Below are 15,022 nucleotides of genomic sequence, written 5' to 3' on the forward strand. Positions count from 1 at the left end.
GATACAGATGCTTTATAGACTTCCATAACATGACATTCAAAGATCTTATTCTTGTAAAGGCAAATTGAAATAAACAACTGTAAAAATGAATAAGCTTTTATCCCCAAAGAATTTGACTTCATTGTCAGGAAATAAATGTGCAAAAAAAGCTAGGAGAGGTGTACTGGACATAGAGATGTTAGTTCCCCCGCTTCCTCAAAAAAGCAAATATTAGTTTTGTGTACATTCACTTGCCGTAAGTTTTTCTTTTCAATATGCTTTTGACGCAGTTCTTTCAGAACAGGAGAAAATAAAATTGCACGGTGACAAATCCGTGGAGAATTTTTTTATAATGTAACACTGTTGGTCTTGTTAACGAACGAGTGTTTGTTTTTCTTTGTCTCATACTATTTAAACTTCCTGTTAACCTTGCTTGGGAATCCTTATCTATATCTGAACCACAAGTTCTTTTCATCCTCTGTTTTTTAGCTATGCTGGTTGGCTTATGAAATGATATCACCTCTGCCTACAAAACTTGACTACCTGACAGTCATGAGGCTCCTCAAAGCAACTGTCTAAACACAATTAAAAGTGAAAAACAGTGATTGTTTGAGATTGTATCTTTATGATCTTGGAAGATGTTAAGCCTTTGCTTAGATTTTCCAATAGTGTTGTTATCTATTAATTTAAATAGGAAAAGCCACACTGTATCACATTTGTGAAGAGGCCAGCATGTTCCCCCAATGGCATACTTAGCCACTATGGAAGGACAATAATTTGCTTTATCCACCTCGACTTTTTTGTTATACATTGAGGAAATTACTGTGCAGACTTTCCATTGTGCAAATGGGAAATTGAATTGGGCAGTAGTAGGGGCAGGGACATGGGAGAGCAGCCACTGCCATCAGATCTCTGAGGGCTGAAAGCTTAAGCTGAAGATCTGAAGCACATTAGTAGAAGTGAACCTGGGGACCGAAGAGGAGTGTAGGGAAGGCATGGTACAACAATGACATGTGGTGTCCATGGCTGGTCTGGAATTCTATTTAAATCAATGTGGATTTTCAGAAATTTTTGATAGCTTCATGTCACTGAATCTTTGCAAACTAACCTTCTCTGACTCATTCAGCATCCTTGTGTCTGTGTGTCCACAGATCTTCATTGTCTTCCACTTTTTTGCTTAGCATTTCCTGCTCACTATAGTAAGATCCAACTCTAAACACTCTGCCTTTTACCTGTGACATTTCAAGCAAATGCTTAGAATCATAGAATCACAGAATCATTTAAATTGCAAGGGACCCTTAAAGGTACTATGGTCCAACTCCCCTGCAATGAACAGGGACACCTACAGCTATATCAGGTTGCTCAGAACCCGGCTTGAATGTCTCCAGGGAATGGCCATCTACCCCCTCTCTGGGCAACCTTCATGCCAGTGCTCTCAGGAGTATGTTGTAAATGGATAAAGTAATACAAAATGGACTGGAAAGGACAAAGCTCCCACACTGATAGGATCAGAGAATAGTCTGGACTGGAAGGGCCTGCAGGAAGTCATCTAGCCCGACACAAAAATTTAACTTTTTGTTGAAAAACTGTCTCATAAATTCAGTTCCAATCTCATTTTTCTGGGCAAGGTGGGGAGGAGTTGACATGCTACTTGAACTCTAAGAGCTGGTAAGAAGACTGCGGTAGGATCACAAATGCTGTTTCTGACAGTCCATTTTGTAGTAATGGGAAGATAATGGTAAAAAAAAAAGCCTATACAAGACCAAGATTTTTGAAATTATGCTTCTGAATGTCTCCTGGGTTTTCATCAAAGTTATTAAGACATCACATTCTCTGGAAGCACTGAACATTCAAACCTTTGAAAATCAGGCCCTTGAAAACTGATGCAAATCAGACAAATAAAATCATATACTTCCAGAACCACCAACTATTTTCTAAAAAACTTACTGTGATTTAGATATTCCCTTTGTTGATAATCATTAAAATATGGTAATTGTTACCAGACCTCGTTAAATTTCAAGAGAAAACTGATACTCACTTAAAAGTAACAGGAATTATGCTTATTTTCAGTTTCAAAAAGCAAGTACATCCCTATCTAGTGATACTTCTTAATGAAACATGTCTTGCATATCCAACTGCCAGGCAAATTGGGAAATAAGCTTTCCTGATTGCTGTGCAGCCAGATACTTGCTTACTTCAGGAGAGCTGCCAGATTGCTCTCATTTAGAACGATACTTCTTCAGTCTGGAGGTGACTTTCATTTCTCCTAGCTGTGTTGGAGAACTTAGCATTGCATGCATTTCACTGAGGCACTATATTTCTGTGAGGCTGCCACAGATTCTGGTAAGCTCATGGCTCACTCTGTCCTCAGCAGAATTCTGTTTTAATACTGCTGATTGATATTTACTAACTGATTCACACTTCACCACAAATAACTGTCTACCCCATTCCTACTTGCCTCCTCACATGTAATGATTTGGAAATGCTTTAAACTCTTTTGCTATTCCCAGGAAATCAGTATATTCATTGCTGTATGGCTGGTTCCCCCATCAAAGAGATGGGAGTAAGTCTGTCCAACTACAAAGAGGTGATAGAGCAAAAATGGTCAAAATAATAGTTAGAAGAACACTGTTATCAGACTTGATGACATGACTTTCTGGTCACAGCATAGAAAATGCCATAGCAAATTTGTCTAAATGATGGTTCATCAAAGTGTGTTTCTTGCCTCTAGAGTCAAAAGAAACTCAAACATTTCATCTTGAACATACTGATCTCAGAGACTTCAAGCTTGGTAATAGGTATAAAATAGAAAGTGACAGCTACTTGAGTGAATGGAGAACCTCCCTTAGCAGCCATCACGGCTTTTACTGGCATTTATGACTCAGTTATAGAGTAGACAGGCTCCACATGGGTCTGATTAGCCACCCAGATGAATATATACACATGGCATGGCAAAATTACTCCAAAAAAGTGTGACACGGATAGTGACCTTGGGCACATGGAAAAGTGCTACAGGCTGAAGTGATAAGATACTATAGAAATGCAGTAGGGATAGCTGAGACAGAAGGGCTTGGTTCTCTTAAAGAAGAAAGAAATCTCTTTTTCTGGATTTTTTTTTTTTTAAGCAACAACAATAAAAAACAAACTATCCTGTTAATACTGCATAGCAGGGACATAATTTTCCTCACTTGAATTCAAAATCTGTAAAGAAGTCCTTATAATCTACTAGATATCAAATAAATTTTCCATATTTAATAGAGAAATATACTGACTAGAGTTCACAGAATCACAGACTCACAGCATGTCTGAGGTGGGGAGGTACCTCTGGGTCCATCTGGCCCTTGCTCAAGCAGGGACAGCCAGAGCAGTGTGCCCAGGGCCATGTCCAGGCAGATTTTGGAGATCTCGAAGAAGGAGATTCCACAGTTTCTGGGCAGTGTATGCCACTGCTCAGTCATCTGCACAGTTAAGTGCTTCCTGACATCCCAGTTCATGCCTATAACCTCTTGCCCTGTCAGTGGGCACCACTGACAAAAGCCTGTCTCCATCCTCTGCGCTCTGCCTCCAGGTATTGATTGATATTAATAAGATGCCCCTGAGTCCCCTCTTCTCCAGGCTGAACAGGCCCAGCTCTCCCAGCCTCTCCTCAAGCCATGGTGCTCTAGTCCCTTCATCATCTAGGTGGCTCTCCATTTGACACTATTCAGTATGTCCAGCTCTCTCCTGTACTGGGGAGCCCAGAACTGGTCACAGCACTTTAGGTTCAGCCTCATCAGTGCTGGGCAGAGTGAAAAGCCTGTTCTTGCCCCAGTGTGCATTGTGGCTGCAAGTACATGTGTACAAGTGAGCTCAGACATGCAAAATAACCCTGTGGTTCACAGCAAACTGTTGTTGCCTTCTGCTGTTTTGGCTGTGGACAGGCCATTGCTCTGGGGCTGCTAGTCTCACATCACACCTCCATCACAGCCCAGGCTGGGGTTATTGAAAAGGCAGAAATTTTCACATTTGTCAACAGAAGCCATATCCTAAAAAATAAATAACAATAGTCTCTTATTTTCCTACTGAAGGAAAAATTAAAACAGCAAATCAGCATCAACTCAAATTGTTAGCCACATTGGTTACCAATAATCTTTGTTATCCACCAGGTTTACTAAGCAGTTTGATAGATAAGGATCTGTGAAGAATTCATCATTGTCTTTGTAATCCCCTAGCCACCGAACGTGTATTTATGTATTTTACAGTTGTTGCTAAACAAGACCAAGCCAGAGCAGCGCTCACGTCATCACCTCTGGGTTGCTGTGGAGATGAGTCACAACATTTCTCTCTCTCAGGATCACTTCCCTCTCAGGGAACACTTCGAGGGTTTTCCCTGCCCTCGTTACACAGTAAAAAGCAAAATTTGTAAAGTAAAATTGATAATAAAGTTCTGCTCTGCTGGCAGATATAACTCCTCTGGTGATGATAAAACTTTTATAAATTGACTTCTGTGGCCATTCAAAAGTTCCCAAGCATATTTTTTTGTGTAAAAACAGTTTTGCTTTGAATTCTGAACACTCTCATCCTCTTAATAAAAATCAAAACAAACAAATAAAAAACAACAACAACAAACAACACAAAACCCAACATTTAGAACAAGCCTACCTTTTTTTTTTGTGTGCTAAAACCAGTAAAGCAGAGCCTGTAAGGTCCACTGATTGGAACATAATTGTGCCTCAGAGAGTCTCTATGGATGAGATCCAAAGGAAAATGTAGGTAAAAAATTGTTAGTGTTTGCAACTTCCCCATCTTCACCATTGGGCCAACACAGACCAAGCATTTGCCAAATCCATCTGATTCCACTCACTGCATGATCCTCCTGCTGTTGATTTAGACAGAGCACTTGACAGACTTTTGTGCCTGCAGGAGAGGAGGCAGTTCCTGACCTGGATGAAGCCAGTGACAAAGACTGAAAATAAAACTAGAAAATGCATCATCACTCCATTATCACCACATTCTGAACCACATTTTGCATCTGGTGGTTGTGGTATTTCAAAGCTAACATTTAAAGTCCAAATAGCAGATTGATGGTTTTACCTGAAATCTGAACTCTTCAAACCTACTGTCATCTCCAGTAGTGCTGTACAGTATGGTAGAACACCATGCTCCCAGCAACCCAGGAGCTCCAAATGTTTCTGGACCCAAACACCAGCAGGGCTCTTGGAGTGATTGTATGTCCCATGCTCAGCTCTTGGAAGCAGCCACTAATCACGTGTTTTCTGAAAATCTGCTTATAAATTTCCTTTTCTCAGTGGAGCTTGAGAACATGGATTTTCCTACTATCACCTAGCTGTGTAAGCCTTATGTAGGGCTACAGTAAAGCAGAGAGGGGTGTAAAAAGCTCCCTTGTCCTCTGACATTTTCCCTGTGAATCTGTCTTGGAATCAGAGCTCTTTAACATCTTTATCAGTGACACAGACAATGGGATCAAGCGTCCCCTCAGCAAGATTGCAGATGGTACCAAGCTGAGTGGTGCAGTTGATCCAACAGAAAAAAGGGATGCCATCTGGTGGGACCTGCACAGGCTTGAAGAATGAGCCCATGTTAACCTAATGAAGTTCAACAAGGTCAAATGAAAGGTGTTGTGCTTGAGTCAGGGCAATCCCAGATATATGTACAGATGGAGAGAATAACTCCTTGATGGCAACTCTGCAAAGAAGGGCTAGGGGTTCTAATGGATGAAAAGACTGACACAAGCCAGCAGTGTATGCTTGCAGCCCAAAAGACCAACTGTATCCTGGGCTGCATCAGAAGAGGGGTGGCAAGCAGGGAGAGGGAGGTGTTTGTCCCCCTCTGCCCCTGTGAGACTCCATCTTCTTGAGTATTGCATCCAGACTTGGAGCCCACAGCACAAGAAGGATATTGAACTGTTAGGGAAAGTCCAGAGGAGGGCCACAAAGATGATCAGAGAGCTGGAGCACCTCTTCTATGAAGACAGTCTGAGGGAGCTGTACTTGTTTAGCCTTGAGAAGTCTCTGGCGAGACCTCATTCTGGTCTTCCAGAATTTGAAGGACCAAATTTCTACATGCACAGATAGTGATAGGACAACGGAACATGATTTTAAGCTAAAAGATGGGAGACTTAGATTAAATATTAGGAGGAAATTTTTTACTCAGAAGGCAGTGAGGTGTTGAAACAGGATACTCAGAGAAGTTGTGGATATCCCATCCCTGGAAGCATTCAAAGCCAAGTTCAATGGGGCCTTGGACCACCCGATCTGGTGGGTGGCAACAGGATGGGCTTTAAGATCCCCTCCAAGACAAGTCATTACATGATTCCGTGATTCTACATGGATCCTCCTAGAATCACCTAGCAGAGCAAAGAGCTGTGCAACATTACTGTATAATGGAGAGGGTTTTAAAAAGCTCCCTTGTCCTCGGACATTTCTAGAGGATATGGAGATGCACATATTTCCTGAAATTCTATGTATAGTTTCATTTTTTTCAGCAGAGTTTGAGGCATGGATCTTTCTCGCATCACTTAGAAATGGAAGTGCAATGCAGGGTACTGCAGAGTGGAGAGGGATTTAAGAAGTTCCATTGTCCTCTGATATCTCTAGAGAATTACCTCAAATCACTGCCTTTGAACAACTCTCTACTCCTGTGCTGTTATTTGCCAGTTACTGTCTTCTCATTCATTGATTCCTTTCTCAGGCCACTGGATATAAGGTCAGGACCTGAAAATTAAATGCTGCAAGGCTGAGCGTTGTAAAGTCTAAATCCTAAAAATCAGCACTCTTCCGGGAATAGGCAAACAGCAAAAATTGCAAGTTATGTGCTACAAATTCACTCTCCTTGCACAGATGCATAGTTGCAGTATATTTTACTTACTTCTCATATAGAATTTTTAGCCCATTCAGAATAAAATGTGCCAAGATTTGAAACTCCATCTAAAAGAATGTTAGATACAAATATTGCTGATTTTGGACAAAACATTTTATTTTTATTGCAGATTTTTTTGTATAAAAATATAACATGTAGAGGAGAAAAATGATGTAAACTCAAGATAATTCTGAATTAAAAACACAAAACATTTATCATAAAAAAGCTGAAATGATAGAGAGATTTCTTTGTTCATTTTCAAAATGAAATATAAAAATGATTTAGTAAATGGCCTTCTGGTTTCAAAGTAACTATGTTTTCCAGTAAGAAAAGAAAAAGAAAAAGATATAAAAAGAAGAGAAAGGAAAGAAGAGAAAAGGAAAGAAAAGAAAAGAAAAGAAAAGAAAAGAAAAAGAAAAGAAAAGAAAAGAAAAGAAAAGAAAAGAAAAGAAAAGAAAAGAAAAGAAACATAAGATTTCTAATCAGCACCAGTGATTGAGTAAAATTCAGCAGAGTAGAGTTTTAAAAGTTCCTGAAATCATAGGATCATAAAATCGTTACGTTTGGAAAGACTTCTAAGATCGTCTAGTCCAAACATGAATTCACCCCCACCCTGCCCATTAACCCACATCCCTCAGTGCCACAGCTGTATGTTTCTTGAACACCTCCAGGGATGGTGACTCTGCCACCTCCATGGGAAGCCTGTTCCGATACCTCACTACACATTCTGATAAGAAATGTTTCCCAATGTCCAACCTGAACCTCCTCTGGTGCAACTTAAGGCCATCACTTCTTGTTCTATTGCTGTTATATGGGAGAAAAAGTCAATCCCCACCACACTACAGCTTCCCTTCAGGTACATGTAAAAAGAAATGTAAACATAAAGAATGTTTCTTTTTTATTATTATTATTCCAAAAATAAAAAAGATTTTGCATCATATTGGAGAGGGAAGGCTACAGAGACTCCACCTTGCATTTGGCAGGCAGGGAGGTCATCAAAAGATGCTTCAGGCTCCCGTGACCCATCCCAACACAGGTGGGAAGCCCATGGTGACAGAGGTTTCTGGACCAAAACAGCTCAAGGAGCCCTGGGAAATGACTCACTTGTAAGGGGTGGGGACATGGTTGGAAAGCAGAGTCCACAGGGAGAATGCTTAGCCAGCTCCGGATGAGAGCTGCAAAAAGCCTGGGAGTCTTTATAGCCCGAGCAGACTGCTGCTTCTCTTTTAACGTGGGAGGGAATGAAAAGGGGAGGAGAATGGAGGGAGGGAATTGTTTTGGTTTTTGTTTGGGTAACAAAATCAGGATGGAGCATGTGGTAGAGTTATCTAGCACTGCAATATTATGTCAGCCCATTTTGCTGACATAAAGCTGTGTGCTGCATGCTGAAAGGCAAAGCTTATGCTGTTTTTTTTTGTTACATGTCCAGTACAGAGCTGTTTTGGCAAAAGCTCCTGTGTTTCTGCTGGGAAAAAATGTGCTTTTACTGACAGCTTATTTCACTCAGCCCAAGGAGATGTTAAAGGAGAAAGATTTCTATAAGTTATGCTGCTAAAAGGTCAATTCTGCCACAGCCATTCATACCAGATCACTTTTCCTGAGTTTTTCATCCTTTCCACAAATTACTCCTTGGTAATTGTTTCAAAACCTATATTTATCTGACATTGAATTGTTGTCTCTTTTTCACTGCAGTTGTAAGTGGTACCATACAGATTTTTTCATTCTGGTGGAAAAGGATTTCAGATCATCCTGCATTTTTTGAGAAATGAGGACAAATCAAATGCTTAACTTCCTATCCTTTTCAATATTTGAACATTTCCCTGGACTTCACTTAAAAATAAAATAGGATTGGAGTAAATGTCAATTAAACAGAGGGCATTATGGCTAAATTTAATTATTTTCACTTTCTCTAAGCCCAGCTCCTCTAGTGATTCAAAAAATATTGCCACTGTATTTTTTTATTATATTTCAACTTCTTTTAAAAATTAGTTGTCTACTGGTTTTAGGCAAAATTGTTTCAAGCAACAATACTACTTCTGGAATGGAAGCTATGCTACTCTTACTTTTATATTTTTTTAATGTTTGTTTTTCCAAGTCAAACAGATCAGGTATTCAGTTCAGTAAAATTAAGAAAGAAGTTCACATGAATGCTCTGAGACTGAAAACAGCATGGCTTTTTGCATAAATTAATGTATAAAACTTTGCCAAATCTCCTATCAACTGTAAAGATATGACTGGATTCTTTATTGATTGCCTTTTTTGCCTTTTTGAAGGAACAACCTGATATTAAGAGAAGGAAATATATGAATAAGGAGCTTTGGGAAAATATTCACTGGGGCATAAGAAATAATAAACTGCATCTACTTTGGAATTACTGCACTAAAGGAAGAGAAAATGTGAGTAAATGAGAGGTTAGGACACTAGAGAAGGTACAGCATTAATGCATCTTTCTTTTTAAATATGTCCACACGCTCCCTCTGTTGTGTTACAGGGATAACGTGGACATGCCAATATTAGACTCACTGGTCTGGACAGTGGTGGCTGTCTCTTCGTAGTGGTTCAGTGCTCAACATTCACTACAATGCTTTTAATGTAAGATTCATCTTATGTGTGTGTCTCCACTCTACCACCATCACTATCAAGGCGTTGACTTTATTTCTATAGGAAATGTTAAATCTCCAGAGGAAATTTGGTACTCACTAACGTCTGCAATTTCCCTCTATTTGTCCTTCTCCCATTCCTGCTTTCCGTCCCCATCTCCATTTTTCTCCAGAGCCACAGCCCATAGCAATACCTGGAGGATATGGTATTCCAGCACGATGCCAAACATGAAATAAGATGTGTGACAAACTGCAGTGACAAGGTTGATCTAGGACTGTGCGTGGAGGAACTGTTTGCAGCACACAACTCAGAGCAATAGGAGCTTTATTACTGTGATGAATTCATTTAAGCCACGGCATCTAAAGAGTCCCAGCAAAACAGCGGTCTATTTTCTCCCCTAAATGATGTCTTTTCTGTAATCAGTAAATGTAGAAAGCTGAGTTCAATATATGTGTTTACTATTTTGGAACAGGCTTAACTTTGGAACAGGATGAATGTGTTGCTTTTCTGAGTGTCCCATGACCCCCTGCTCCCCATTTGGTGCCATGAGGGCTGCTAAGCAGTCTGTCCCAGCTCCTGTCCCTAGGTGATGGACTCTGCAGGTCTCTGAGTTGGTATCCAGCTGTGCATGGCTTTGTGGCTAGCTGAGAAAAGTTGACATTTGCAGTTGCACTGCTCTCAGCCCTGATTGTGTCCTGTCCTTTGTGTGTCTCCCAGCTGTCTCCCCTGTTGCTTTGACTATCCCACCTGGTTCCTATGCCTCCAGGTGATGGTGGTAGTAGGTCAGGCCTTCTTCCATGAAGCAGTGTGACTTTTCTTCAGGTTCCCCTCGCTATACTGGGTATAGTGAGTATCCCACATGTCCCAGAGTTGTTCAGAATACCAGCAAAACCACAGAGCTGTGCAGACAAGTAAACCTGTGCCATCCCAGATACAGCATTCTGCCACATCCCTGTCCTTCGTCAGAGCCAGTGCAGAAGCACAGCTAGAGTCACATTACCCTCTGTATGGAAATCCACATATATTCTGAGTAACTTTAGCCTGAGGTCTCTAATTTCCAAAACATTGCACCCAGTGGAGCACAGAGCCCATATACAAATGAAGACAAACTACAGCCTTCTTGAGATTCAGGTTTCCAGGGTTTGGGTTCAACTTCATTTACTTATAGAACTCAATCCTTTTAGCCTTCAACTTCACCTACTTATAGAACTTAATCCCTTTAGCCAACATATGGATACTGATAGACAGCACTGACCTTCAGGAGCATCCTCATTCCTGTGCTTTCACTTTAAGTGGCAGCATCACGGGAATGTTCCTGAATGATGAGCTTTGTTCCAAAGGCATTCCTGGCCAGCAATTTCCTCCCTTTACCAAGCCTCAAAAAATGCAAGAGATAAAGACCTATCTCTGTAGCTGAGATTTGTTGTAGTAGGGTGACTAGATAGAGCTATGTGACAGAAATAATGAATCAGAAAAGTAAGTATATAACGTCAGAAAATAAAGTGTATTTTCAGTAAATGTCATCTTATTAGAGTCCTCTTATTTTGTGTAAAGCCTTTACATTTCTTTTACTTCCAGTATTGCTCTGCTATATGTAATTTTTGAAATGACAAAAGGACAGGCAAATGACAGCAGCTCTACCGCTCCATCTATAAAGCCATGTTCCCTGCACGGAATGGGAGTGCACCCACGTTTCCAGAGTACTGTAAGGAGAATGTGCCAGATTTTATAACTCTATAGCTGGCCTGATGGCTGCACTTCACCGTTGTATGAAATAAGCATTTACAGCCATGGTTTTTGTGCCTTAGCACTGTAGTTCTCTTCCTATCAAAGGACGGAGCAGGAGGTAATCACCCTACAGGGGGTGTCTGTTGGATCAGAACAAAGTGATAGTATTTTCTCCATGTGACAGAAGGAGTTGGGTCTGCAAGAGATTAGAGACTGCTTCTAATTCTCCTGAGAGTGAATTTCCTCTAGTTTCTGTTTCTTCTCCTGCGATCACTTATGAACATTCTCCTTTTGGGTGACACAACAACATCCTGGCAAAAAGTATTTCTTGGGGTGGCCATGGCCACGAATGAGCCGTGAGTCTCCTACTCTCTTCGTACAACTGCTCACATGAAGTTATTTAGCCTCCAGTTGGTCAGATTTGTTTCTTTTATGGTCTTCAACACCATGAATGGCAGTGGGGCTCTTACTTGCATGGAAAGAATGTGAGAATTGGGCTTCCCATTTTGAGGACACACTTGGTTTCAGAAAGCTGCACTCCTTGGCAAGCCTTGGCCTTGTTGCTGCTGACCACCTGGCCATGTTTCACATCAGGGAGAAACTGAGGGTAGTAATGATTATACAGTACACACAGGAGAGTCAATAATAGTGCCAAAAGGCAACAAACAAAGGAGTATTGAGACAGGGTTTGTTTTTGTAAGATTATACTCAATTCAGTCATTCTATGACTACATATATTCTTCTGTTTATTTATGTAATAATCTGCCCTTGTAAGACTCCAGCAGATAAAAAATGAAGAGCCTTTCCAGATGTGTGAAAAAGGCAGTTACTTGGAGAAGATTTTATACACTGTGTTGCTGCAAGAGATTTTAACTCACCAATCATAATCAGGAATATTTGGACTTTCCTTACTAAACCACAAAAACCTTAATGGGAAAATTCGTTAAGCATATAAAGTTATAGCAGTATAAATATTTGACTAAAACCATTTTTGAGATGGCTCTTGGGAACCTGTATTTCTGTAAATTGTAAGGCTATAGTGAATATATACATCTTCTTCTCTTTTTTTCTCTTCTGCCATGAAGGGTCAAAAATGCTTCAAGTTTCAACTATGAGACTAACTAGCTTTGTGAAGTTTTGTTCTATACCTTGCCCTAAAAACACCATTTTCATTCTATTGTATCAAGCAGCAAAAGCTATGTTAATGTCTGATGAAAAAATGTTTAACATTTGCTGAGAAAGCTATATAATAGCAGAGCCAGAGAGGCCACCTGGTAGGATCTGTGTTTTATGACCTGTGCTTTTAGCAGCACAAGTGTGAATATATTATAGTTCATATTTGAAAGGAAAAGAAAATCTTTTACATGTCTTTCGTAAAATCTGCAATCATATTAAATCTCCTCAAATTAACCCCTACGAAACTGGCCATGGGAGGGGGCATTGTTGCAAAGAAAAGTCACATGACCCTCAACATCATTTTCATTTATTTTGGAGGTTTTTTTTCTATACTGATAGCTTCACAACAATAACCAAACTGCTATGTTAATTGTGGGCCTTTTTATTTTCATTTTTTTCTGCAGAGAGAGAGGAACAAGACTTTTAGACTATTCAAGGTTTGAAACATTGGTCTTCTCCTGGACAATGAAGCTCACAAGAGAAAAATTTAACTTGGATTCTATATTTAGTCATGTTTTAGAGATGTATATAAATTTAAAATAAGGACATGAGCCTATGATTCTCTGAATTGCGAAGGGAAAAGGTAAGGAGAGAGTTATTTCACTCATTCAGGATGGCATTCCAGAAGGACTGGGCGATTTTTCTGGCCCGTCTTTGAGAAGTTTGCCTGTCATACATCTTCCCCTATCTTACACTCCCTCAGCTTTGAAAGAGATCATCACAATTTCCAGAACAAAATTTCACAGCTATCTCTGGTAGAACAGAAAAAGCTCTTTTGATCTCTTACCAGAACAAAGTGAACCTCTTCACATGGCTTTGGGGAATTGCCCTCCGCCTTGAAGCTGAGCAGTGCTTGTAGGCTCTGAACCTCACCTCACACAGCTGTTTAATGTAGGATGCACCACATACCATAAAAAAGAGCTTTTCTGATGCAGCCCAATTGGTTTCTTTCTCTTCTCCTTTTGAAGTGATGTCACTGTTTTTAAATTTACGTGGTTAAACCTGAGTAGTCTTAAACACAGTGTTTTCATGTGCCAGGAAATTGTGGATTTAGTGAAAGCTCACAACAAATCAAAGCAATCTACGAAGCTCTGTATTTTATGTCTTTATTAACAAGTTTAATAAAATTTTAAATTTAATTACTAGTATAATCAAACAAAGGCTCCATAGACTCTCAGTGTATTGCAAAATTTTAGAGGCCACAGATATTGCAGAAGGGATATGCCTTTTCCATAAGCCTTCAAGGGATTTAATTACAGTCACATTTCAAAAGTTATTTCAACTGGAAATTTAACAGGAAGCCATCGTATGAGTTTGCCTTAAGATATAGTACCTGGCTATGGTGTGCTTTTGTGGGAATAATGAAGGATATATTCTTCACACAACCACCATATAATTTATGTTCCCTTCCTTATAGTAGATCTTAAGTACAACACGCAGTAAAGTGTTGTTAGTGGCCAAATAGTGACTGTCATTATAGCACCCGCTGCTGTTTCCCACAAACTGTGCTGTTCAGTGCAGCATTAAGACACACTTGCAGCATTCTCTTTGCAGGTTGTGCTTTTTGCTATTGCTAAACACTTCTTCATTCTGCCGGAGATAGTGCTACACAAGTAGTTTGCCAATTTGATGCCTGCTAAATTATATGCATGAGAAGTATGCCATTATCATACTCAATTTGGAATTAAGGTATGGAAAGGTACAGTTTTTCTCAGTGTAACATGTAGTTGTCTGCACCTATACCAAAACTTCTTTGGAAGAAACCAGTAAGTAGAAAAGAGTTAAAAAAAATACTGAGGGTAATACCATTTTTTAAAAAAATATGTCAAAATGTAGAATTATATCAGTAATAACACTCTTGGCTTGGGCAGAAGAGATATATCCAAGGTATAATATAAACCTGTAAGGACAGTTATGTCATTTGTTTGCATTGCAGTGAACACAAATTTAAATCAAAGCTTTGGAACATCCTTGTCATGCAACAGGAACAAAACCTGATTTGCCACCCAGTAGCACAGTACTCAACCCAGCAAACGCTCATCCCTCTCTCTGCAGTTTCAGCCTCTGCCAAAGTGTACATGCTTATCCCAACAGATAGATTTCCTGTGAAATCTTGGCTATCGCCTATTGGTGGTCATGACAGTCATGGAGGCAGCAAACAGAGCTTTGGCCAACACCCTGAGGGGTGAGGGACTCCCACAAGCATAAACAAAGTTGACACAGAGCTGCTATGTGTGTGTAAATCGCAATGGGTATGATCCCACTGACGTACCCTCCCACATGTCCGTGGCTGGCTTGTACTGCACAGTATGTAGCAATACCAGTAACAGGAGCTGACCTGACAGCAATGCTCAGTTTCTGTATAATGAAAAATTATTCTCTACATGAATATCTTCAGCTGACTTAGTGGACAGCTGTTGGAAAAACAAACTGGAAAGCAGCATAATAGATCAAAATGAGAAACCTCTTGATAGAATACGAGAGTCATTTCAGGACATCTGTGTGTTTCCTCATCACAGGCTGAAACAGGAGAGATGTTTTGTCAATGCAAAACATCCTTGAAATAAAGAGATCAGAATAAAATTAAAGAAATAAAAACTGGAAAGAAGGGAAAAAGCAGGTATTTCAAGGATGCCCTTTGCAATTCCAGTTTCAAAAAGGTACAGTTGGGAGCAGTGTT

General features: G+C 40.0%; 1 long non-coding RNA gene across 14 annotated transcripts in view; it reads left to right on the forward strand.

Moving 5' to 3' along the window:
* Positions 1–15,022, forward strand: part of LOC146544790 (uncharacterized) — a 120,501-nt gene that overhangs the window by 104,274 nt on the left and 1,205 nt on the right. For 13 of the 14 annotated variants that reach the window (XR_014882666.1, XR_014882659.1, XR_014882664.1 and 10 more), the window contains 2 exons: positions 9,111–9,233; positions 12,747–12,925. This is a non-coding gene — a long non-coding RNA (uncharacterized LOC146544790). The remainder of the gene's footprint in view (positions 1–9,110; positions 9,234–12,746; positions 12,926–15,022) is intronic. The other variant, XR_014882658.1, reaches the window with a different exon arrangement.

The sequence above is a fragment of the Meleagris gallopavo genome, chromosome 3 (genome assembly GCF_905368555.1).
Source record: "Meleagris gallopavo chromosome 3, MGAL_WU_HG_1.1, whole genome shotgun sequence".
Lineage (NCBI taxonomy): Eukaryota > Metazoa > Chordata > Aves > Galliformes > Phasianidae > Meleagris > Meleagris gallopavo.